General features: G+C 40.8%; 1 long non-coding RNA gene across 1 annotated transcript in view; it reads left to right on the top strand.

The window, feature by feature from the left end:
- The window catches only part of LOC137452124 (uncharacterized), a 41,043-nt gene extending 23,592 nt beyond the window's left edge, over nucleotides 1-17,451 (top strand). Inside the window, exons 2-5 of the long non-coding RNA XR_010989973.1 lie at nucleotides 2,478-2,607; nucleotides 11,936-12,082; nucleotides 12,964-13,064; nucleotides 17,161-17,451. This is a non-coding gene — a long non-coding RNA (uncharacterized lncRNA). The remainder of the gene's footprint in view (nucleotides 1-2,477; nucleotides 2,608-11,935; nucleotides 12,083-12,963; nucleotides 13,065-17,160) is intronic.
- The last annotated feature ends 7,017 nt before the right edge of the window (nucleotides 17,452-24,468 follow it).

The raw sequence follows: 24,468 nt of genomic DNA, 5'->3' as shown, positions 1-24,468 counted from the left end.
AAGTACAATGTGCTGTAGGCAAGTCGAAAGTATCCAATATGTACTCTTCTTTCATTTTTCTGATCATCTCTATTTAGTTCTGTTAGCACTTTCTCGGAACAGAAAGTAGTCCGTTTAGAAATGATTGGATCATCTGTTTTACTCCCCACCAAGTGACATTCACTCACTCATTGATAGTCCTTTCCCCCCCCCACCCCCCATGCAGATGTCACCACGAGATAACTTTTTTTTTTCTCCTTTAAAAAAAATAAATGCCAAACCACTGAACCCAACAGGATAGTGGGATGGCAACAAGTGCAATTAAATATTTCATGATGTGAAACATGATGAATTTTTAATAACAGCAGAACTTGGGGGAAAAAAAAAAAGAAGGGAGAAAGAAGAACACAGCAAAAAAACTGTCAGGTAAGTAAATTACTGCAGGCATTTCCCTGGGGAAAACATGTGCTTTCTCAGGTTATAGCTCTACACCAGGGAGTCTAATATAGACTGATAATTCCTATACAGTTACAGCTGCAATCAGTCTTCTATTTTTGAGGCATATTTTTACTCCATTCATTGAAGAGACTTTTATTATTATTTTTTTTCCCCCCCAAACCAGTAAAGTTTCTCTCCAGAAAGTACATCCACTTCATCCTAGCTCTTTGGAGAGAAATGGAACACATAATTTTTAGGTTTTTTTTCCCCAAATGAAAAGTGAATTAAAGCAACTTCCCCCAAAACTGGAAAAGGGTAGTGCGCCTTAGTGTTCTTCAGGTGAAAGAAGAGCTCCAGGTGAAGTTTGCTGAGGTGTTGTTTGGAGAGGGATCATTTTATTGGTGTTCTTTAGGTGAAGGAAGAGCTCCAGGTGAAGTTTGCTGAGGTGTTGTTTGGAGAGGGATCATTTTGTTGTTGTTCTTTAGGTGAAGGAAGAGCTCCAGGTGAAGTTTGCTGAGGTGTTGTTTGGAGAGGGATCATTTTATTGGTGTTCTTTAGGTGAAGGAAGAGCTCCAGGTGAAGTTTGCTGAGGTGTTGTTTGGAGAGGGATCATTTTGTTGGTGTTCTTTAGGTGAAGGAAGAGCTCCAGGTGAAGTTTGCTGAGGTGTGTTTTGGAGAGGGATCATTTTGTGGGTGTTCTTTAGGTGAAGGAAGAGCTCCAGGTGAAGTTTGCCGAGGTGTTGTTTGGAGAGGGATCATTTTGTGGGTGTTCTTTAGGTGAAGGAAGAGCTCCAGGTGAAGTTTGCCGAGGTGTTGTTTGGAGAGGGATCATTTTGTGGGTGTTCTTTAGGTGAAGGAAGAGCTCCAGGTGAAGTTTGCTGAGGTGTGTTTTGGAGAGGGATCATTTTGTGGGTGTTCTTTAGGTGAAGGAAGAGCTCCAGGTGAAGTTTGCCGAGGTGTTGTTTGGAGAGGGATCATTTTGTGGGTGTTCTTTAGGTGAAGGAAGAGCTCCAGGTGAAGTTTGCCGAGGTGTTGTTTGGAGAGGGATCATTTTGTGGGTGTTCTTTAGGTGAAGGAAGAGCTCCAGGTGAAGTTTGCTGAGGTGTGTTTTGGAGAGGGATCATTTTGTGGGTGTTCTTTAGGTGAAGGAAGAGCTCCAGGTGAAGTTTGCCGAGGTGTTGTTTGGAGAGGGATCATTTTGTGGGTGTTCTTTAGGTGAAGGAAGAGCTACAGGTGAAATTTGCTGAGGTGTGTTTTGGAGAGGGATCATTTTCATTTCAGTTCTCACTGATATTTTCTGAGAGGAAACCGCCAGCGCTGTTTTTCCTGTAATGTCCTAGATCGTAGGCTAGGTGATGTTTTTCATGGTATCATTAATGTTAACATGATTTAGATTTGTAGCTCATCAGAATGACATAGTTTGTTATGGAGTTGCTCAAACATGTCCAGAGAAGGGCAACAAAGCCAGGGAGGGGTTTGAAGCACAAGCTGTGACGAATGGCTGAGGGAGCTTGGGTTCTTTAGCCTAGAGAAGAGGAGGCTCAGGGGAGACCTTATTGCCATCTACAACTACCTGAAGGGAGGTTGTAGCCAGGTGGGGGTTGGTCTCTTCTCCCAGACAACCACCAACAGAACAAGAGGACACAGTCTCAAGCTGTGCCAGGGGAGGTGTAGGCTGGATGTTAGGAAGAAGTTCTTCCTAGAAAGAGAGATTGGCCATTGGAATGTCCTGCTCAGGGAGGTGGTGGAATCACCATCACTGGCAGTGTTTAAAAAGAGACTGGATGAGGCACTTGGTGCCATGGTTTAGTTGGTTAGATGGTGTTGGGTGATAGGTTGGACTTGATAATCTCAAAGGTCTTTTCCAACCTGGTTGATTCTGTATTCTCTATTCTGAACAGTCTCTTGCTGCAAGCAGGGTCATTTGATTTGAGCCCTAGGCTTGTTAGAGTAAAAGGGGTGTTCCAGTCTACTCTGTATTCCAGCCTTCTTGTCCTTTCTCTAAGGGAAATTATTGTGTGCACTGCAATGTTTTGTCTTTTCTTTCTAATGTTTTACAGATAATTTATTTACTTGTATGACCACTGTCCAATGATGCTAGGAAATCAAACTGGAAGAAGACAGATGCTGTAGCTGGATCTGTAGGCAATGAACACGGGATCATTCCTGAGACTCCGGCATCATCAAGAGGTGAGTGTTGAAAAAGCACAACCTCCTGTACACAAAGGTTCTAAAATATTAAGTAATAATTATGTCAGAGATATTTTTCCCTAATGATTACGTAATGTTTTAGACACACTGAGCAGTCTGAGTGCCTTCAAGAAATGAAATTTACCTCAGGGAGTAAGCTTCAGTTTGTTGAGTGTGAAGACATCTGTCTTTGACCAGCTCCATGATTCTATGATTCTAATATAATTACAATCTCTCAAAATAATGTACCTATATAAATATTTGAATTTACTGTTAGTTTCCTTCTTAAAAAAAAAAATCTTTTATCTCATAGGATACATTTTAAAAATAATTTAAGCTTTTTTTTTTTTCATCAGATGAGATTTGGAAACTCATCTGGCCAGGCTGTTGCAGCCAGTGTTGCATTTGGTATCACTTGCTGTACATACTATTTCATTAGTGCTAGTGCTCGCTCTGATTCTGAGGTTTTATTAGCATATGTATTTTATTCTTAATCATTTCTGTTCCTCCTTGAGGCTCTGAAGACCTAAACTGGTTACCCATGGTTTCCTTACTTGTTTGCCTTTGCTTGGTTTGTGATGCAATTCTGCTTGCTTTATAGAGTATCTTTTAGAGAGTGTAGGGTCACTGATATTGGGGACTGAAAATATTTCTCAGAACAAGGGTGGCAAAAATAAGCCTACATATTCTTGGCCAGTTAAATATTGGTAATGATAAGACAGCTGTGTAAGAATGAGACTCATTGCATTTACTCTGAAACTATATTAATTCCCCAAATCTTTAATAAAATGACTTAGTGCCTTAGCTGTTTGGGGCTTTTTTCGCAATCCTACCAGAAGGTTGCTTTCCTTAATGATCTGGTGACATTCCCAGTAGCTGCTAAGTGTCACACTGCTCATTGCATGCATAGAGGATCATAGAACTGTTAGGGTTGGAAGGGACATCAAGGATCACCTAGTTCCAACCCCCTGCCATGGGCAGGGACACCTCACATTACATCAGGATGGCCAGAGCCACATCCAGCCTGGCGTTAAGAACATCCAGGGATGAGGCTTCTACCACCTCCCTGGGCAACCTGTTCCAGTGTCTCACCACCCTCATGGGGAAGAACTTCTTCCTAACAGCCAAGCTGAATCTACCCATTTCTAGTTTTTTTCCATCCCCCCTAGTCTTATCACTACCTGACACCCTAAACAGTCCCTCCCCAGCTTTCTTGTAGCCCCCTTCAGATACTGGAAGGCCACAATGAGGTCTCCTCGGAGCCTTCTCTTCTCCAGACTGAACAGCCCCAACTCCCTCAGTCTGTCCTCATAGCAGAGCAGCTCCAGCCCTCTGATCATCCTCGTGACCCTTCTCTGGGCTCGCTCCAGCACATCCAGATCTCTCCTGTGCTAGGGGCTCCAGAACTAGACACAGTACCCCAGGTGGGGTCTCACCAGAGCAGAGTAGAGGGGGAGAATCACCTCCCTCAACCTGCTGGCTATGCTGCCTGCCTCATCTGGGCATCTTGCTACAAGAGGGAAACTGGTGACATCTCACCCCAAAGTCTCTCTAGCAGAGGCAGAATGAAGGGGCATGGTTGTGACTACCTGGCACCACAGACACCTTGACTGTGATCTTCTATTAGTGATACTTTTTTCAGCTTCTCTTGACTTAACTCATACGAATCAAGCCTGTACATAGCCCTGTACACCAGGCCCTCCTTAACTGGGAAGCATAAAATATTCATAGCTGCTTAAACTTTGCATTTTCCATAAAAATTAACCTGCCCATGACCCTAGAGTGCACTGGTTAAATTTTTGGCTGAGTGGCAGGATCTGTATTCAAGAGAAACAGCCCAATTCTGTGGAGAAACTGGAAACAGTTTTGAGTCTTGTTCGTGGTAGATGAGATTGTTAAATTCGTTACACAGGAATAAGTAATTTTTAGGCAAGTATATTAGGTCTCCCAAGTGATTTACATGTATAATCAAATGAATAGACCTCTGGAATATTGAAACTCTGGATGAGAAAAGTGAAACTCTATTAATAAAGAAAGAACCTCTGCAGTTGCAGTGCATTCAGAGAACGTACCATAGCATAAGTTTAATGCAATGCAGCAATGCTCATCTTATTTTAAAGGTAATTATATAGAAAAAGGGGCATTTGAAGTGTATAAGTAGAAGTTCTTTTTTTTTTTGCACTTCTACAGCATATAATTAACGAAGTTCTTTAAACCTATTCATAAAAGAAAGTAATAAACCGCTTGTAAATAATGGCAGTCTCATATTCTTTACAGGTAAATGTCAATAATCTGGATGTCTTTTTTATACTTTGGTATAAAACTACCTTTTTTTTGACATGCTAAGTAAAAGCAGGTATCACTGGTATGGCATTTCAATTTTCTAGAGATTTAGACATTCACATTAAAAAGGATGCAAAATGAAGAGCCGGAGCTATAGAGAGCTGCAATGCCGGTAAATTAAATCAATACTTTTCCTCCAAAACACAAAGCAATAACAGAAAAGTGAAGTTGCAGAACATTTCATGGGAAAATTAAAAGGTGTGGGTGTTGAGACCTTAAAATACCAAACTGTAGGTGCAGAACAAGAGAGCTACAAAAGAAAGTGACAAAGCTTGTGGTATCATAGAGATCAATTAATAATGATTTGTTTCACAGCAATTACTGAATCCTCACAAGATTCATTTGAAAAACAAATCCAGCTTGCTTTAATGTTCTTGTGTTACACATTCTTTTCTTTTTATATTAGCAGTGAACACTTCTCAGATATAAAGGAGAAGAGTGAAATAGGGAGAGAGGTTAAAGAAAAGGCAAAGTAATGAAGGAAAGCCTATGTCATCGTTACCTTGGACTTATTTTTGGCTATATTTGATTACTTTTCTTCCTCACCTCTCTTTGAGAACCTTTATTGAACAGCAAACCCCTGTTCTGACATGCTACCTTGAATGCCAGAGTGCAGGATGCTTCCTATATTGTCTTCTTTGTTTGACCTTACTATTGAGGTTGTGGGTACCCAAGTAGGGGTGCACACCTGGCTGCAAGAAAATGATTACCAGGGTCCAGGTCCTGCCGCAGCAACAGACAGGCTGGGCTAGACCAGAGGTTAGGGCCTTATATATTTTAGCTAAAAGCTAATATGCTTAGATGTAAACAAGATATTGTATAGATATATTTGCTCTTCAGTTTTATTTTGTGATGAAAGAAAGCATCATTGGTTCTTGTGTAAGTATTAGCTATCACCTTTGAAAGGCAAAGGACAAATTCCATTTACTGGTGCAGATTTTCCAAGAGCTGAACCAGAGGTAGATTGAATAAGAATGCCTCTTCCAGGTACTCCTCTCTCCTGCTTTGATATGAGGAAAAACTAGGTGGACACTGTGAGATGTCCCAAAGTCTTGGTCTTTCACTTACTCTGTTTAGTGCTCTGGCTGGATGTCCCCATGTTTTCTTCCTGCCTGCCTGCTCACTCTTCTTTTCCAGGCAAATCCAAGAGCAAGGAGAACAATGGTGAATCTTGGGGGGCTACCTGCAGGGCAGTGCTGAGGCAACCATGTCTGACAGTTTACAGTCCTAAAATATGTTAGTCTTAACTTTTTAAAAACACAGAAATCAAAGTAATATTTGCTGTTGTGTTGAGTTTCTGATGAGTTGTTCCAGTTCTTTCCTGTATGCACCTCAAGAGAGCCTTCCACATGCTTGGCATCCATCCTAAGACAAGAGAAGTCATTCACCCCTCTGCCTGTTTGTAGCTCAAGTTCCCAAAATTGCTCCTTCAAATCATCCAATCTGTCAGTGCCTATGCTGAGAAGGGTGGAAAATGAGCAGTAAGGGAGCAACAGTGGACTGGCAAGAAATGTAAGGAAACGTTTAACCAAGGTTTTTGAAACTTAAGATTCTGGATCTATATGAAATCAGCACTAGAAAATCCTTCCCTGTGGCAAAATCTGCTGGTACATCTGATCCCTTTTTTTTTTCTTCTTCATTTCTGTGCTGGAATGAAGAAAACTGAAACAAACGAACAAATTTCACTTTGATGCCAAAGTAGCATCACTGAGAAGTGGATAGAACCTGAAAAAGCAGAAATATGGTTTATAGTGAGGCGATTCAGACTTTCCCAACCTTCAGCTTATTCAGATTTCTGAGCTGAATTTACCCTGTGCTTGCTAGTGGTGAGAAACTAGATTCTAACAAGTCAGAAGATTGAAGGTGCCAGAGTTACAGGAGCACAAAACTTATGCAAACTAAATACATTTTTGATTAAGATCTGAAATTGTAGGTAAAAGAGTATCTGTGTGGTGTTATCCTTAGGTTTTTTGCCTCATCTGGGTTTTTTTTTTTTGTGTGTTTTAATTAAAGCTATCAAACAACTGAAACTGCTGTGCTAATTAACGATCATGCTACAAAAAGTGCATACCTACTTCAAAGGCATCACTACTACTACTTTCTGAAGTCAAATATGATGGTGTGATGTGAGATTATTGGACTGATAACCCAATGATAATTCTTATTTTCTTTCCTCCGTTCCAAATAGTAATTTATTCATGAGATGGGAATCTTTGTCTGCATTCTGAACTCAAACCTTGACACTGTGAAGCAAGCTGCTATGTTGATATTCATGATTGGGGAATTGAAAGCTGTTTGCTTTTTCAATCTCCTAAAATTTGAATTTAATATTTTATTAAATGTACCACAGCAATTCCCTCATTTGTGCAGTGAACAAGTATGAAAGAAAAACGACACAGACGATTTCAGGTGCAATGGTTGAAGGATGTATGTGCCCAAGTAAAATAGGGAATAAAAAAAGAAACCCTCAGCCATTTAAATAATAGAAAATTCATCAGACATTTCTCTGCTTTAAAAGAAACATAACTCCACTTACATTAAGGCTAATTCCCTGGTGTGACTCTGTAAATCTTCTTTCTTCCTTCACTTGGATATAAAATTATTTAAGAAAGGAGCTAACCACTTCACTCCTGTGCAGTATGACACTGTGTTTTTGCAAAAATCCCCGTTTCTGGAACTTGTTCCAGAAGTCCAATGAGCTAACCATCTTGAGTTACTCATTTTTACCCCTTCACCACTATGACAAGTGTTTCTTGAACCTTGCTTAAAAGTTCTCTCTCATTCTTGCAGGGCACCTGGAAGCATATCAAATCCAGGCTATTTTGAGCTGTGAGTGGGTGGGAGGTAGTAAAATGAGGATTGGATTCTCATGTTTGATGGATTATTGTGATGGCAAGGAAGACTCAGCTAATCACAGCATAACCACTGCCCTGAGCAGATGTGAAAAGGCAACTGCAGTTTTATCAGTTAAAATATTAGCAGTAGCAGTGCGGAGGGAACAGTGCCGTTTATAGAGAGACTTATTCAAATACATGAAGGGGACATCAGAAGGATTAAAGGGATGGAGTAAATGCTGGACAGTAAAAGACAAAATACATAGTGTACATAGTAATAAGAAGAATAAGCAGTGACTTTTAGTGTGAATAACTTTGTGTAGTGGAAGCAAAATCTGAGAAAGGAATGGCAAAATCAATGATTAGAAGCTGAAGTCAAATTCAACTCAGAAAGGAGAAGATATATTTAACAGGAAGAATGATTCATGCAAATTGTGGCAGGGAGACAGCTAATTACAAAAGTAATTACCTCAATGCAAATGTACCTTTATTGGGCTGTGAGGTATGAAAGAACACATCAAGTGACCTACTGGGGTTTTTTTTGACCTTAAACTCTACCGGTAGACTACAAAATACAACAGACATCTTTGCTGCTCTTTTGAAGTCCCTCGTCCAAGAGTTCATGGGAGGCTATTAAAATATGGAATAGATCCTTATTCTAGTTATTTTTTCAAAAGTTTCAGGAGTGAAAAAGTTCTGACCATAGACATGATAGTTCATCTTCAGGCCTCAGGACTGGTGCTGTGCCAAGAGCAAGAGAACAGGAGCTACTGCTTGCTGCTGCTTCAGAGACTACAAACTCGAGGAGACCAGATCTATGGTTTTCTTTAACTGTTTGAAGAAGTAGGGAAAGATACCTGTAGAAAATACAATGCATTAATACAGATGCTGATTTAATACTAATGACATTAATCCATGTGATTAAACAAAACAAAGCCAGTAGGAAAAATCGCTCAGAAGTGTGCGGTCATTCAGAAGTGCAAAAATATACCCTGATGGGGGATGCATCAGGTTTAGAAGAGGGGATAAGACACTAATTGCAAATATTAATACCTGTTTATGGTTTGAAAAATAACTGGGCTGACTTTTACAAGATCTGAAACGAAGGATTCAGTCTAGTATAAAAAGTTCATGGCTCAGAAGAGAAGCAGGCAGTGTTTTCTGGGGGAAGGGATGCTGTTGTAGAGGCACGCCAAGAAAGAAGGAAACTGTCTTTCCTTAACAGTTGTAGGCAGAATTTGTACCAGAGCCATGATACTAAGGCTGAATCACTAGAAGATGTGTTTAAAACAGCTTGGTCTATTCAAGTTTTAGAAGAGCTGATGAACTGCAGTTTCAGAAGGGAGGGAAAAAAAGGAAAAGCAAAGCTGTAGCAAGGCTGGGGCAAGAGGCCCATATGCTGACTTTCTGAGTAGCCGCTTATATGATAGTAAAGGTAAAAAGCTTTTACCACTTATTTCTGCTACTTTTTCATTACATGTGGAAAGAAGGCAGGATGGTATTAAACTGACATCCTGCCCCAACTGCCAGAATGTCTTGTTATGGCTTCAAAGTCTAGATTCACACAGCAGAAGGCACTGTCTGCTTTACTCACTTGCACACTAGTAAGGGCTCTCATACAGCCTGTGGGAAACCTGGGCTCAAATCCCTCTTCTGCTGTTGGAAGACTGAAAAATATGTCTTTCTCATTTCATTGGTAAGAAGAAATTCAACTGCCAGACTGTAGGGTATTTTGAAATTGAGAACTTCTCAGTCTCTTCTGTTAGTTCTTTTTCATTTCACATGTCACACTTAAATGTTCTTTGAGTTAGAACAAAAATAGCTATCTATTGCCTTGAACACCTGCCTGGAAGATGGAGAAGCTGGGGTTTTTGGTCTTGTTTGACTTAATGATAGACACAAACAGGGTCTGTGTCAATTTGCTTTCACTCCTCTGTGCGAGCCATGGTGATGCTCTCACCACGGCTGTTGCGCAAGGCAGCACCACTAATGCTCCCCAAGGAGGAAATTGTTGATGCCACAGAAGGGACAAATTGCAGCTCTGGCCAAACATGATTTCTTGATGTGGATCATACTTTGGGCTTTGGTTTGCAGCTGCCAGCTGTGCTCATTAGATTTCCAGCTCCTTTCTGTTCTGTCTTGCTGTCCACTCTTTCTCCAGTCTGACTCACAATGTCTGCAGTTGACTGGACTTTTTTTGTGTGTGTCAAATTCCATCTTCTTTTGACCTCACCTATGATATTCTTTCTTTCTCAGAATGACCCGGGTTTGTTTCTGTGGTTGTTAGTTGCAGTACAAGTCTCCAGGAAACCAGCAGGCTCCATTACTATTTTTGATACACAAATCCCACATGTTGATTGAAAGATTGAGGAGGAACTGCAACAACAGTATCTCCACGTTCTTGAGGTCTGCTGCACATGTTGTCCTTTGAAGCAGTCATCAATTCCCAGGATGCAAAAAAAGTTTATTACAAAAATTATGAGGAGGCTACACCATTCTAACAAAGTATTCCAATTTAATCTTTCTTTTTATGCAGATATTAAATTGCAGATCTTTGTCAGAAATGAGTTATCTCAGCAGGGTGCAGAACAATAATTATTCATGCCAGGACTGCGGTGATAGACGTTACTCATAACGACTCAAATTAATCATAAGGCATATGATTGATGATGAGTACATAAAATTGTGTGGTGTGGATGCATGAGGACTGGGGATATTGTTAAACATGTCTTTGATCCAAAATCAGAGGTGATTTTTTTTTTTTCTCTGAGAGCTCGAATCATCTGGCTATTTTATTTAGTCATTAATATGGATCTACATAGCAAATAAAGGCAATCAAAGGCACTTCAGTTACCACTGGCAACTCTGAAATCTCTGAAAGAAGAGACTATAAACATTCTTGCCTCCCTGTAGAACATTGTCAGTGAAACATGCTGGGTGTTCCAGCGTGATATTGTAAACTAAAGACCTATACGGGGGTCTTAAGGTTTTTTTATGGGTGGTGTCTCGAGTCAAGGAGAAATTACTTTGAAACTAACATTTTAATTAGGTAGAAGAAAGATCTGAATTTGAATTTTCCACTTTTGAGGATTTTGTTTCCTTAATCACATGCTGTCAGCTGATAATGAAGGGTCAAATTGATGCCTGGGTTTATCTGTCCTTACTGAAGCACTGAGTCTCCACACAGCCTCCACAGATTTTGAGTATGCCACAGAATGGCAAATAAAAGCTTTTCACTTAGAATGCTTTTCGGTTTTTTTTCATGTCCTCTGCAGACATGAGGAGGATGTGAAACTAATCTTGACTTTTACCTCTCAACTTGGCAGCAAGTTGAGCTGAGCTGGCAGTGGTGGTAAACAGTATATACTGTAGAGCATTAGCAGTTTCTTTCTGGAGCAAGTAGGCAGCTGAGGCTGAGAAAGGGACTCTGAGTCACAGTTTCTTCCCTGGCTTGCTCTGGAGCTGCTATAGCTACTTGCTGTCCTAGACATGGGCAATTGAACACAGGCTCAATTTGGCCCTCAATAAAGAAGAAATCATGAGTCTGAGAAAAATTGTTCCATTTCATGAATCAATTTTCTCATGAGAAGACACAGCACATCTACAGAATTTCTGCAAACAGCATAGGAGACAGATGTATATTATCTGTGATAAGAGGAAATGGCTGAATTGCTTATTGGGGAAAAAATTAGTTTCCTTGATGACTCATTATTTCAAAAACAGCCTGTCAAGTTAATAAGCAGACTTTATTATTATTATCACTTATTATTTCTATTACAGTAGCACTCAGTGGCTGCAGTCAAAAACTGGAGTCTCACTGTGCTAAGCACCACGTACAAATACAATCTTTTGATGGTCTCTGCCCCAAGAAGCTTACTGTTTTGAATCTGGAGATTGCAAAAATTTGGGCATTTTTTTTTTTTCCTCATTTGAAGTCTGTGGGTAGGTATTTTAAAATTCACCTTTAGTGCCACTGATCAATCCAGAGAATTTTGCAAAAAAACTGTTGAAAAAAAGGTGGTTTTCTTTCTGCTACCTTCTTCTTCTTCTTGTTTTTTTTTTTCTTCTAAAGGAATTTTTTATAGGAGAGGAAATATCTTGAAATAGCGAAACCAGTCAAAAGAATCCCAATTTGTGTTTGTTCTTAACAGGCAATGACAAAAGCAATATGAGATGAACTCGACAGTATCACAGGACCACAGAATTTCAGGGGCTGGAAGCAACCTCGAAAGATCATCCAGTCCAACCCCCTGCCAGGGCAGGAGCATCTACACCAGATTACACAGGAATGAATCCAGGTGAGTTTTGAATATCTCCAGAGAGGGAGACTCCACAACCCCCCTGGGCAGCCTGCTTCAGTGCTCTGTCACCCTCACAGTGAAAAAACGTTTCCTCATATTTATGTGAAACCTCCTATGCTTCAACTTCCACCCATTGCCCTTTGTCCTGTCACTGGGCACCACCGAGCAGAGCCTGGCTCCATCCTCTTGGCACTCACCCTTTACAAATTTATAACCATTGATGAGATCACCTCTCAGTCTCCTCTTCTCTAAGCTAAAGAACCCCAGCTCCCTCAGTCTCTCCTCATACAGAAAGTGTTCCACTCCCTTAATCATCCTCATGGCTCTGTGATGGACTCTTTCAAGCAGCTCACTGTCTGTGGTGGGGTTGATTAGTTCCAAGTCTTCAAGAGATGCTTAAATGGATAAACAATCATTTTAGGTTGACAAAGCACAACCTTTTGTCAAGTGAAGGAGTTGGGGCTGTTCAGTCTGGAGAAGAGAAGGCTCCGAGGTGACCTAATTGTGGCCTTCCAGTATCTGAAGAGGGCCTACAAGAAGGCTGGGGAGGGACTTCTCAGGATATCAGGTAGTGATAGGACTAGGGGGAATGGAATGAAGCTGGTAGGGAGATTCAGGCTAGATGTGAGGAGGAGGTTCTTCTCCATGAGAGTGGTGAAGCCCTGGAATGGGTTGTGCAGGGAGGTGGTTGGGGCACTGTCCCTGGAGGTGTTTAAGAGCAGGCTGGACGAGGCTCTGGCCAGCTTGCTCTAGTGTGGGGTGTCCCTGCCCATGGCAGGGGGGTTGGAACTAGATGATCCTTGTGGTCCCTTCCAACCCTGACTGATACTATGATATTATGATAAGTTCCTTAAGGATTTTTTCTTGGTTTGTTTTAGCAGTTTCACATTAAAAACGTAGCATTGAATGAAGCCATCCAGCGCTGGGACTGGCAAAAAGAAAGGTTTACCAACTACCAGATCTAGGAAACCAAAAGAATGTAAGTTCTTAAAAAGCGGAGATTTTAATAGATGCTGAATAATAAGCAGATCATTATGTACTGTCATGTTGTCTTTACAGCTTTGCCTGCATTTTTAGTAGAAACTAAATCTCTGTAACTGACACCTCCATATCTTGTCCATTATATATATTTTTTTCCCCCTTACTTAATTTGGCAACTCTAATTGACGATAATTTCAGAGTCACTCTATCTTCTCCATGCAATTCACATCGCATTCACCTAGCAGTGTGAGCTCTGCCCACTCCTTGTATTTCAATGGAGGTTTTGAAAGAGAACATTTTGTAAGGGGTGTATTCACCACTTAATTTGGTGTGCTCAAAAATTATCTTGATGGTCTGTGAAAATAATGGCACATCAGTTTCAAAATAGTCTGTTGGCAGAAGTGGAACCACGCTGATTTGCCTCAGGCCTGGTGTTAAGTCTACTTTATAGGTATTTGATGCCAGGTAGTGTATTTCTCAAAAACACAGACCTCAAAATCCAGAAGCACAAGTTATTCAGCACCCTTTTTCCCCTGCTGGAATGTATAAGTGTGAGGGTTTCAAAGCAAAGTTTAATAGTTGCTTTTACATCTTCTTTATATGACTTTGTGGTGCACTACCAAAGATTCCTTTGTGGCATTTCCTAAATAAAAATTAGGAAAAACTTCAAAAACCAATGATTTAGAATTTCCTAGACTTTAACTGCACTTTTCATTAATATTCCAACCCCAGAATATAATTTTCTCTTTGTCTTACTTGAAAACTATTTCTCTTTTTGGTCAGTTGCACTGTTGTATCAGGAACTGTGGCCAGCAGGAGCAGGGAGGTCATTCTGCCCCTGTACTCAGCACTGGTTAGGCCACACCTTGAGTACTGTGTCCAGTTCTGGGCCCCTCAGTTTAGGAAAGATGTTGGGTTGCTGGAATGTGTCCAGAGAAGAGCAACAAAGCTAGTTAGAGGTCTCAAGCACAAGCCCTATGAGGAGAGGCTGAGGGAGCTGGGCTTGATTACCCTGGAGAAGAGGAGGCTCAGCAGAGACCTTATGGCTGTCTACAACTACCTGAAGGGAGGCTGTAGCCAGGTGGGGGTTGGTCTCTGTGACATAACAAGAGGACACAGTCTCAAACTGCACCAGGGGAGGTTTAGGCTGGGTGTTAGGAAGAAGTACTTCATGGAAGGAGTGATTTGATTTGCCATTGGAATGGGCTGCCCAGGGAAGTAGTGGTGTCACCATCACTGGAGGTGTTTAGGAAGAGACTGGATGGGGTGCTTGTTACCATGGTTTAGTTGATTAGATAGTGTTGGATGATAGGTTGGACTTGATGATCTTGAAGGTCTTTTCCAATCTGGTCTGGTCTGGTCTGGTCTGGTCTGGTCTGGTCTATTCTATTCTATTCTATTCTATTCTATTCTATTCTATTCTATTCTATTCTATTCTATTCCTTCCCCTGGCCTGTGTAGTTTATTTACAATATTTAACTCTTCTGCTCCATAAAGCTCATTGCAATACAACACAGCATACATCACCATCCTGCCCAATGGCAACAGATTTCAGATAAAGTCAAGGATGGAACCTCACAATGTTTTAAGCATTTCATTCCACCATCTTAAATATCTGACCATAGTCTTCAGGGTATCTTTTCTATAAGAAGAACAATGAAAATGCTCATGAATGAATTCAGAGAGAGAGTTAGTTCTGGTGCATAGTGTTGCTCCCGTGCAGTGTTTCTCCAGTGTGCATCATCTGCACCTGCTGTTAAGTCAGGTATAGCAAGCTACCTATTCCTTGATGTCTGAGGGGCAATCAATTAATTTTGGAAAATAGTTTTCCAGGATTTTTCCCAGTAAAGGTAACCCCCCTCCCAAGTATTACTATCTTTCTCTCTCTCAATTAGTTTTGAAGAACGTCATTGTGTACCCTTCATCTGGCAGATGAAGTAATCAGGTAATATTTGGAATCACTGGGCCATATAATCTGATTATGAATCTTCACCTTGTGATTCTGCTATAGAGGAGATTTAAAGCAGTAGAAAAGACACATGGAGAAAAATTCCCAACTGAGCCCTCAGAAGTTTATCTTTCTGAAAGGAATATTCCCAGCTGTAAACCACATTAGAATTAACAGAGATCAGAAATACCAATCCTTTTGTGCTTCACAGAAAAGCTTCTCTCTCTTTTTTTTAAACTTAATAGATCAGGTAGTAATTCTTCTCTCCTATCTTGATATCATCAGCTCAAGCTTACACTAAGCTGCCCCATCCCTGGAGATATTCAAGGTCAGGCTCGACAGGGCCCTGGGCAGCCTGATCTAGTTGAGAATGCCTCTGCTTACTGCAGAGGAGTTTGGACTAGATGACCTTCGGAGGTCCTTTCCAAGCCAGACCATTCTGTGATTCTATGATTCTATGTTCCTATGATTCTATCATTCTATGATTTTATTATTCTATGATTCTATCACTCTATGATTCTATCATTCTATGATTCTATCGCTCTGTGATTCTGTCACTCTATGACTCTATCACTCTATGATTCTATCATTCTATGATTCCATCATATTAGAGGTGAGGCTACCATAGAAAAATGAAACAAAGAATTTTGGAAGAAGTTTGTTGGTTAAATCTGTCAAGCAGGTGGGTACTGGTGATGCAACCAGTTCACTGAATAACTGAGACTGCCTGATGTTGTAGTACTGCAGCAGCAGGAGAATATTGGAATAATAAGGGCCTTGTTTGTTGTTTACATTGGATCTGTAAGAGAGAAAGACTAGGCATAAATTGGAAAATAATTAAAAGTGAGGGTTCAGAGACAATGAGAAACAGAAAGCAATCTAAGGATCTCAGAAAAGCCATGGTCTAGTCATGAGGTCTGTGGTGACAGGCTGGACTCTATGATCCTCGAGGTCTCTTCCAACCCTAGCGATACTGTGATACTGTGATATAGGCCACATAAGGTTGAGACTGAGAAAGGTCTGAGAGGAAGAGGATAGTCTGGTAAGAAAAAATATTTTCAGATACATAATCTCCTGCAGTTCTGGAGATTAACCTGAATTCATCACAAGGAGTATATCTGTTGGGAGGTCATTTCAGATCCTTAAAATATCTTGAAATAAGCAGATCTTTTAAATGAAAATCGCGTGTGTGTGAGTAATCCCAAGAACACTAGACTGAAGCAACGATTTTAGGGCTTGTAGGCTACGAGCTGCCGCATCTCCTGATATCAGTGATGATTCAGTCAACTCTGTTACACAAACACAATTTACAGGGTTCTATTTTTGCCCACAGAACCTGACGATATTCTTACAGGGTGGTTACGATTCAAGAGCGTATTCACATACCCATCAGTAAGTGAAGGCAAAGTGGGTGGGAGAAAGAAGGGAAGAGAAAGAGCCATCATTCATTCCTGAATTCGCTGAGCATCACACAGGGCAAGAGAGAAGCAAGAAGGAATCGTGGTTCTGTGATGTGAATGCATATCCAGTAACTTCTGGAACTGTTGCTGGCATGCTGCATGCCGCACTGAAGTTTGCCAATTTTACCAGGCCAACTTTATCCTGCTCCTATCCAAAAGTTACAATATCTGTAGCAGGGATATATACTACACTGAGTACCCTGGCTACAGTTTCTGGCTAGTTAAATCGTCCAGAAATGCCAAGGGAACTGGGTGTTACCTGAAATTTCACAGGCAGCAGAACAAAATATTCGTGAAACGTGCAGTATCTGTTGTGATCCATACGTAGCTCGTTCAGGTTGTGCTGTAATTCCTCAGGAGAAATATCCTGTGAGCTCCACAGTCTGGATCAAGCCTAGATGCCTGTCAAGTCTAAATACAGCTCATCTCTCTGTGGTTATTGCAAAAAAAGTCTTAGAGCCCTTTCTTTCTATTAAAGTCCTGATGACTGACAAATGCCGTTTGCTCCAAGATTGCCTCTTCCTCCTTGGGAAGAGATAAAGCAGCTGAATACAGCTCAGTCTTCATTTGTTTGGAATCATTTCATGCTTCTCTCCTCTGCTGGCTGATTTCTTAATGCCTGAAAATGTCATTCTCTCATGGAGGCCTTATTAATAATATTTTTTCTTGTCTTTATTTTTGTGCAGGCACATACCAGCTTGGGAAGAGTGGTTTCCGGGGGGAGGTAACCTTTGCCCTTCAATAGTCTGAGGTTTCTATTCCTGATTTATTTTCTTCACCAATCACTGCTTTTCTTTTCCATGTCTTCTATGGACCATCTTGATTGCTATTAAATATAACACATTAGAATATGCTGAAACTGACATTGAATTAAGGGGGGGCACTGCAAATTATTACCTTTTGCAAACTGTTAAGGGGGCAAATGCAGAGTCACAATAGTTACCCACAAAAAAGGGAAAAAAAAACAAAGAAGAGAACTGTCTCACAGAATAGGTGTTGTAATGGAGCTTATTGGACAGGTTTGAATTTTTGGGTTAATTTGGGTTAACTGTTTTATATTGCCATCAGTGAAAAGGAAGTCATCAGGACAGAGAAGCCGAGTTACCCACGGGAGGGGCTACTAGCTGGACATGACACCAACACTTAGAACAGACATTGCAATGAAAAACTATTGATAGGCATATCCAGCACTAGGTAAAAGTCAAACAAAGGTGGAAAAGGAAAAAACTCATTTTGTTAAAAAGCCTGACTAAATATCAGAAGATTTGATTCTCACTAATGATGCAGCAAGAACATCTAACCTTATTGCCATCTACAACTACTTGAAGGGAGGTTGTAGCCAGGTGGGGGCTGGTCTCTTCTCCCAGGCAACCAGCACCAGAACAAGAGGACACAGTCTCAAGCTGCACCAGGGGAGGTTTAGGCTGGATGTTAAGAAGTTCTTCTTCACAGAGTGATTGGCCATTGGAATGGGCTGCCCAGGGAGGTGGTGGAGTCACCATCCCTGGAGGTGTTTAAGAAGAGACTGGATGCGGCGCTTGGTGCCATGGTTTAGTTGATTAGATGGTGTTGGATGATAGGTTGCACTTGATGGTCTCAAAGGTCTTTTCCAACCTGGTTTATTCTATTCTATTCTATTATTCTATTCTATTCTATTCTATTCTATTCTATTCTATTCTATTCTATTCTATTCTATTCTATTCTATCCTATCCTATCCTATCCTATCCTATCCTATCCTATCCTATCCTATCCTATCCTATCCTATTTCCCCCGCATGCATTTACCAGAAGTGCTAAGATGTTGTTAACACTGTTTAAACAGCTGATGATCTATCTTGATTCTCTCAAAAAAAGCCCAAATATTATATTTTTCCACTATCCTTATTTATTTATTTTTTAATAGTCCCTCTCCAGTTCCCATTTTACGGTCCCAATACTGTTAATTTGGACTTGCAATTCAAATCAGAAGCCTGATTGAAACCTGAGGGTGGCAACTGTATTTGTAACCAAAGGTAACTGTAGCTAATGGTAGTTATGTAATATGTGCCAAGAGCATGAATACAGAATTCGTGGCTTATTACTGTGGGTTACAGAATGGAGTTCTTTGGGGAAGGATTAATAGTTTACATAGGAAACCTATTTATATGGGAAACCTATTTTCTCAGACTCACAGAAACATTCAGGCTGGAAAAGACCCTGAGGATCACCAAGTCCAACCAGGAACCCTACTACACAAAATTCACCCCTAAACCATATCCCAAGCACCACATCCAAACCACTTTTAAACACATCCAGGATTGGTGAGTCAACCACCTCCCTAGGCAGCCCATTTCAATGCCTGTTTTTCACTCCTTCTGCTAAAGGCTCCATGGGATGCCTACCACTGTTCTTTAAATGGGGTGATTTTCCTATCACTGAGATTCTTTGGCCTTCTACTAATAATCTCTCTGATATGGCCAATGGTTGCATGAGACTCCTTTCACAAATATACCTCTTTGCATCTCCCACCTCCTTAACCCTTATCTGGCCTGGTGCTGTGTTTAATGTTTTTACTCTATCAATATATTGGACACCTTCTTCAATAGTTGAGGGCTAGCATACCCAAACAGCTTTACCCAGATACTTTGGGTTTCCTCACATGCAGTCTATTCCCACCACAAAGTCAGTTCTCTCAAAACTCAGTTTGCTTTCCTGTTTAGGTGTGCCAAGTTAAACTGAAGGATATAATATAACATATATATATATATATATATATATATATAAAAAATATATATAATATAAAATATAATATAAAACACTGGGCCATAGAAAATACCCTGCATCTCCTGGACTGATTTATTTCAATACTGTAGTTAAGTTTTCTAAGCTCGTTATTACAGAAGTGGTTGCAAGGGAGCCCAGCAGCTGTCTTGTTCCCTCTCCCACACCACTTGGATAAACCAAATTGTTTCCATCACAGCCCAGTAAAAAGCTCAGTTCCACTGAGATGCACAGTGATACACTGACTCCCTTCTGCTCTTTTACTTTCTGGTTGTATCATCCTTACAGATTCCTTAAGTATCCACAGCATGACCAGTGGCAATTAGCTCTTTGCCCTCCCAGTGACTCAGTCTTTCTGTCATACAGCTTGCCCATTGACATAACAGCAGCTATACAAGGCATTTATCTCCTATATTTAGTGGGTTTAAACCACTATGACCTAGAAATGTCTTAATTTCAAATGCAGCAAGCTAGGGAGTCAAATTTGGTTTCTGTGCATGAGTAAGAGGCAGTTTCTTTATACTCAGCCTATTAAGGAATTTCTGGTCATCTGGGATGAACTTCATGTTCCTGAACACTTGAGAAACCGAAGCTGTGACTAAGGTTTGATTTAAGACCACTTAAACTGAATTTTAGTTATTTCTGATGATGATTCATGTTGTGATACTATGATTCCAAGATATCCAATGTTGATGGCAAAACTAACTCACCTCTTTCATCTTCTTGACTATGCTAAGAAATTCTGTATACAGAGTACAGAATTAACCAGGTTGGAAAAGACCTTTCAGATAATCAAGTCCAACCTAGCACCCAACACCATCTAATCAACTAAACCATGGCACCAAGTGCCTCATTCAGTCTCTTACTTCCAGTGATGGTGACTCCACCACCTCCCTGGGCAGCACATTCCAATGGCCAATCTCTCTGTAAGGAATTTCTTCCTAACATCCAGCCTAAACCTCCCCTGGTGCAGCTTGAGGCTGTGTCTTCTTGTTCTGTTGGTGGTTGAGTGGGAGAAGAGACCAACCCCCATCTGGCTACAACCTCCCTTCATGTAGATGCAAAGAAATATCCCTCTGGGACTACAAATAGTTGATAGTGAATCCAACATCTAGAATGATTTGTTTGGTGCTCTTCACACCAGGGTCTACCATTCTGTTTTTTCTCTCAGCCCAGACTGAAGACTCTGACTCATGGGGAATCTGGGCTTGATGAAACTCTAGCTGAGCTCTTGCTCAATTTGAAACTCATTGGATATTCCTAAACAAAGAGTCAAGGAGCAGGGGCCCAAGTCAAATCTGGCAGTCAAATAGGATGTGCTTAATTATTTTTTTAAAAATGAATTTATTTTGTTTTGTTTTCTAAAGGATTTACTGATTTTGTAAGCATCCCTTACCGTAGCCTTTAGGGCATGTTCTTTCCTGCTTCCTCAGAGCTGGCTCCTTGCTTTCAACTTTATTTGTAATTCTAAACAGAAAAGATCAGAAAAAGAAGGGGAATGGAAAAAATTAGAAATGGGTAGGTTCAGATTGGATGTTAGAAAGAAGTTCTTGCCCATGAGGGTGGTGAGACACTGGGATATGTTGCCCAGGGAGGTGGTAGAAGCCCCATCCCTGGAGGTTTTTAAGGCCAGGCTGGATGTGGCTCTGAGCAACCTGACCTAGTGTGCGGTGTCCCTGCCCATGGCAGAAGGGTTGGAACTAGATGATCCTTGAGGTCCCTTCCAGCCATAACAATTCTATGATCGCATGCTCTCTTCCCTATCAGTTTTATGCTGATGTTGCTGAAAGTGTACTACTGATGATTTACAACTGCATTACAAAGGAGAGAACTTGATCTCTTTAATTTTAGAGAGATTTTTCCTCTCTTCTCAGAAAGAAATTTTCATACATGCATATAATTCTGATTAATAAAATAGGCAAGCTCCTCACTAGCTGATGTAGCTCCCTTGGACTCTGTAGAAGTAGATTGTAATCTGAAGGCAGTTTAGCTTCACTTCCAGCAACAGACCTACCCTTGTATGTCAGCAGCAGAGAATTTAGCCCTGTGTTCTGTCACAAAGAAATACTATTATTTTGTCACCAGTTTTATTTTTAGGTTGTTGATCAATCTCTTGTAGGTTGCTCAAAAGTTTCTACCTATTTAATCTATCTGCTTTGCTTGCTGTGAGTCTGTTCCTCAAAAAATGTCTAAGGCAGGGCAGCAGCCCACACATAAGCACAAGCGAGACAGAAGGAGGAATGAAAACAAGAAGTCAGTGGAGCAGTGCCAGGTTTCACTAGTTAAGGATCTGCTCAGAAACATTTTCAGTGTTTCTTTCAGTCTTGCTAATGCTGCTGTGTAGCTTGAGTCTTTGGTTTGGGTCCTGTGGGAAATACACTAGCAATAAGAATAGAAAAGCAATTTAGGTGGCATCTTTGATCATCATTGCTGTCAATCAGCCCAGGGCTTGGCATTAACATATGCTCTTCAGAGGCAAAACTAATCTACTCCATTTGGTAACATATTAGAACCATTAATATTACAAAAATCAGACTGAAGGCCTGAACCTTTTTGGTTGGAAGTCTGTAGAAGAGAGGTTGAAAAACTGTATTGACTGATTCTCTTTTCTGTTGGTTTGGTTTGGTTGGTTGGTTGGTTGTTGGGAAACCACGATTCAACAACCCCAAACACGACACTGCTGAGAGGACTTTATTTTTCCTTAATAAGTTTTGTTTTTAATTTCCAGCTTCCAGTAATAAGTCTGAATGTTAATGACCTGCACAATTTATTTTTTCTCTAAATAAAGATCTCATTTCCAATTTCAAGAGTGGTTTTATTTATCATTTTAGGCTAAATAATACAAGAAGAGAAGCCAAACTGAAATACAAATTAAAACAATCTAACACTATGATAGACTTACTATGGAATCACTTCAGTTGGAGAAGACTTTCAAGATCATCAGGTCCAAACATTATGCTGAATTTGGTTTTAATTAATTGATTTTTAGTTCTTTTCAGGCTTTGACTTTTTTTTTTTTCATTCAGAGTCAGCCTCAGAAATTCTCTCTAACTCTCAATTTTCTTCCAAGAAGAGTTCTTTACTGTGAGGGTAGTGGAACATTGGAACAGGTTGCCCAATGGGGAGGTTGAGGCCCCATCCCTGGAGATAGATTAGAATGGAATGGAATGGAATGGAACGGAACGGAACGGAACAGAACAGAACAGAACAGAACAGAACAGAATAGAATAGAATAGAATAGAATAGAATTAACCAGGTTGGAAAAGACCTTTGAGATCATCATCTCAAGTCCAACCTAGCACCCAACACCATCTAAACCATGGCACCAAGCACCCCATCCAGTCTCTTCTTAAACACTTCTAGTGATGGTGACTCCACCACCTCCCTGGGCAGCACATTCCAATGGCCAATCACTCTTTCTATGAAGAACTTCTTCCTAACATCCAACCTATACTTCCCCTGGCACAGCTTGAGACTGTGTCCTCTTGTTCTGGTGCTGGTTGCCTGGGAAAAGAGACCAAGCCCCACCTGGCTACAACCTCCCTTCAGGTATTTATTTAAGGTGAGGCTCAACAGGGCTCTGGGCAACCTGATCTAGTTGAGGATGCTGCTGCTGACTGCAGAGGGGCTTAGACCGGATGACCTTCGGAGGTGCTTTCCGACCTAGACCATTCTGTGATTCTGTGAAATATTTGGTGTCCAGTTCCAGTAAGCTCCTCTACAATTGTTATGACTGAAAAGGAATCTCTGTAGTAAAATTACCTAGATAACAGAGGTTAGACACCTCAGAATGAAAAGTAAATTACTTTAAAAGTACTTTTTTTTTTTTTTTGGGGGGGGGGGGGAACTGTTATTTGTTAAATTCCAACAATGATCTATTTGCATTAAAGTCTAAGCACTCTTAAAAATGTGACTTCTTTCTGATTACATCTGTACCTAACAACGCTGCGTGTTATGGCGTGTATGCCTCAGCCCAGTCATATATAATGTGTCTATTTAATCCCTTCCCTACTAAGAAAGCTTCATGAAAGGCAGTAGAGGGTTTAGTTGAGAATCTCATTTTACTCACAGGTTCTTAAGGGGGCCTACAAGAAAGCTGGGGAGGGACTTTTTAGGGTGTCAGGTAATGACAGGATGAAGGGGAATGGAACAATAATAGAAATGGGCAGATTTAGATTGGATGTTAGGAAGTTCTTCTGAGGATGGTGAGGCACTGGAACAGGTTGCCCAGGGAGGTGGCAGGAGCCTCATCCCTGCAGGTTTTTAAGGCCAGGCTGGATGAGGCTCTGGCCAGCCTGATCTAGTGTGGGGGTGTCCCTGCCCATGGCAGGGGGGTTGGAACTAGATGATCCTTGTGGTCCCTTCCAACCCTGAATGATACTATGATACTATTTTAGAAGTACTTTTTCCTCATGAAAACTTACAGAATATAGAACACAGAATTAATCAGTTTGGAAAAGACCTGCTAGGTCATCGAGTCCTCTAGGTTGGACTTGATGATCCTGAAGGTCTTTTCCAAACCTGGTTAATTCTGTATTCTGTAACTTGAAAGAAAAAAAAGAACACCAATAATCCATGCCATCCATCCATGAACAGGTCAAAAAGAAATAATTTGTAATTCTGTACTGAAAAAGAGAAATCTAATACAAACCCACAAGTTGCCACTCTTTAGGGTTCAGGTAGTTGTGAGTAGATTTATTTTTTATTGAGAAGAAAAAAACAAAGGAATGAATGGTCCAATCTCTAGAAGTCTAGCTTAATAGTTTAGAGCTGGGTGTGGTGTGTGGTGGATTGAAGTTTCCCTCCCCCCCAGCGTTAACTTTTGCCACGCCAACTCAGTTAGAAGCAAATGAAGCTGTATTTACAAGCAAAAACTACACTCTACAAATGGAATGTAATGAATGAGTACAAAAATACACAGGATTTAAAATATCATACAAATAATTATAACTAATAAACAGCACAAGGACTCCCCTGGCCAAGGACCAGGGGAAGCTATTAGCCTCTCCTTCCCTGCCTGCCCCCATACAAAAGGGACACGAGAAAGGATCAGAGAAGTTAGACTTAGCCAAGGCCATCCAAAGCATGCAGATTATCTCTCCTGAGTGAAGCAAAACCAGCCAGAGATCAGAAGAGAAGAGAAAAAAGGGAAGAGGAAGGGGAAGGGGAAGGGGAAAGGGGGGAGGGGAGGGGAAGGGGGATGGGAGGGGAAGGGAAGGGGGAGGGAAGGGGAG

Source organism: Melanerpes formicivorus, unplaced genomic scaffold (genome assembly GCF_026170545.1).
Source record: "Melanerpes formicivorus ecotype bairdi unplaced genomic scaffold, bMelFor1.0.p_v2 SCAF_49, whole genome shotgun sequence".
NCBI classification, from domain to species: Eukaryota; Metazoa; Chordata; class Aves; order Piciformes; family Picidae; genus Melanerpes; species Melanerpes formicivorus.
The sequence above is the reverse complement of the archived record's forward strand: the minus strand, read 5'-3'. Positions and strand labels throughout refer to the sequence as shown.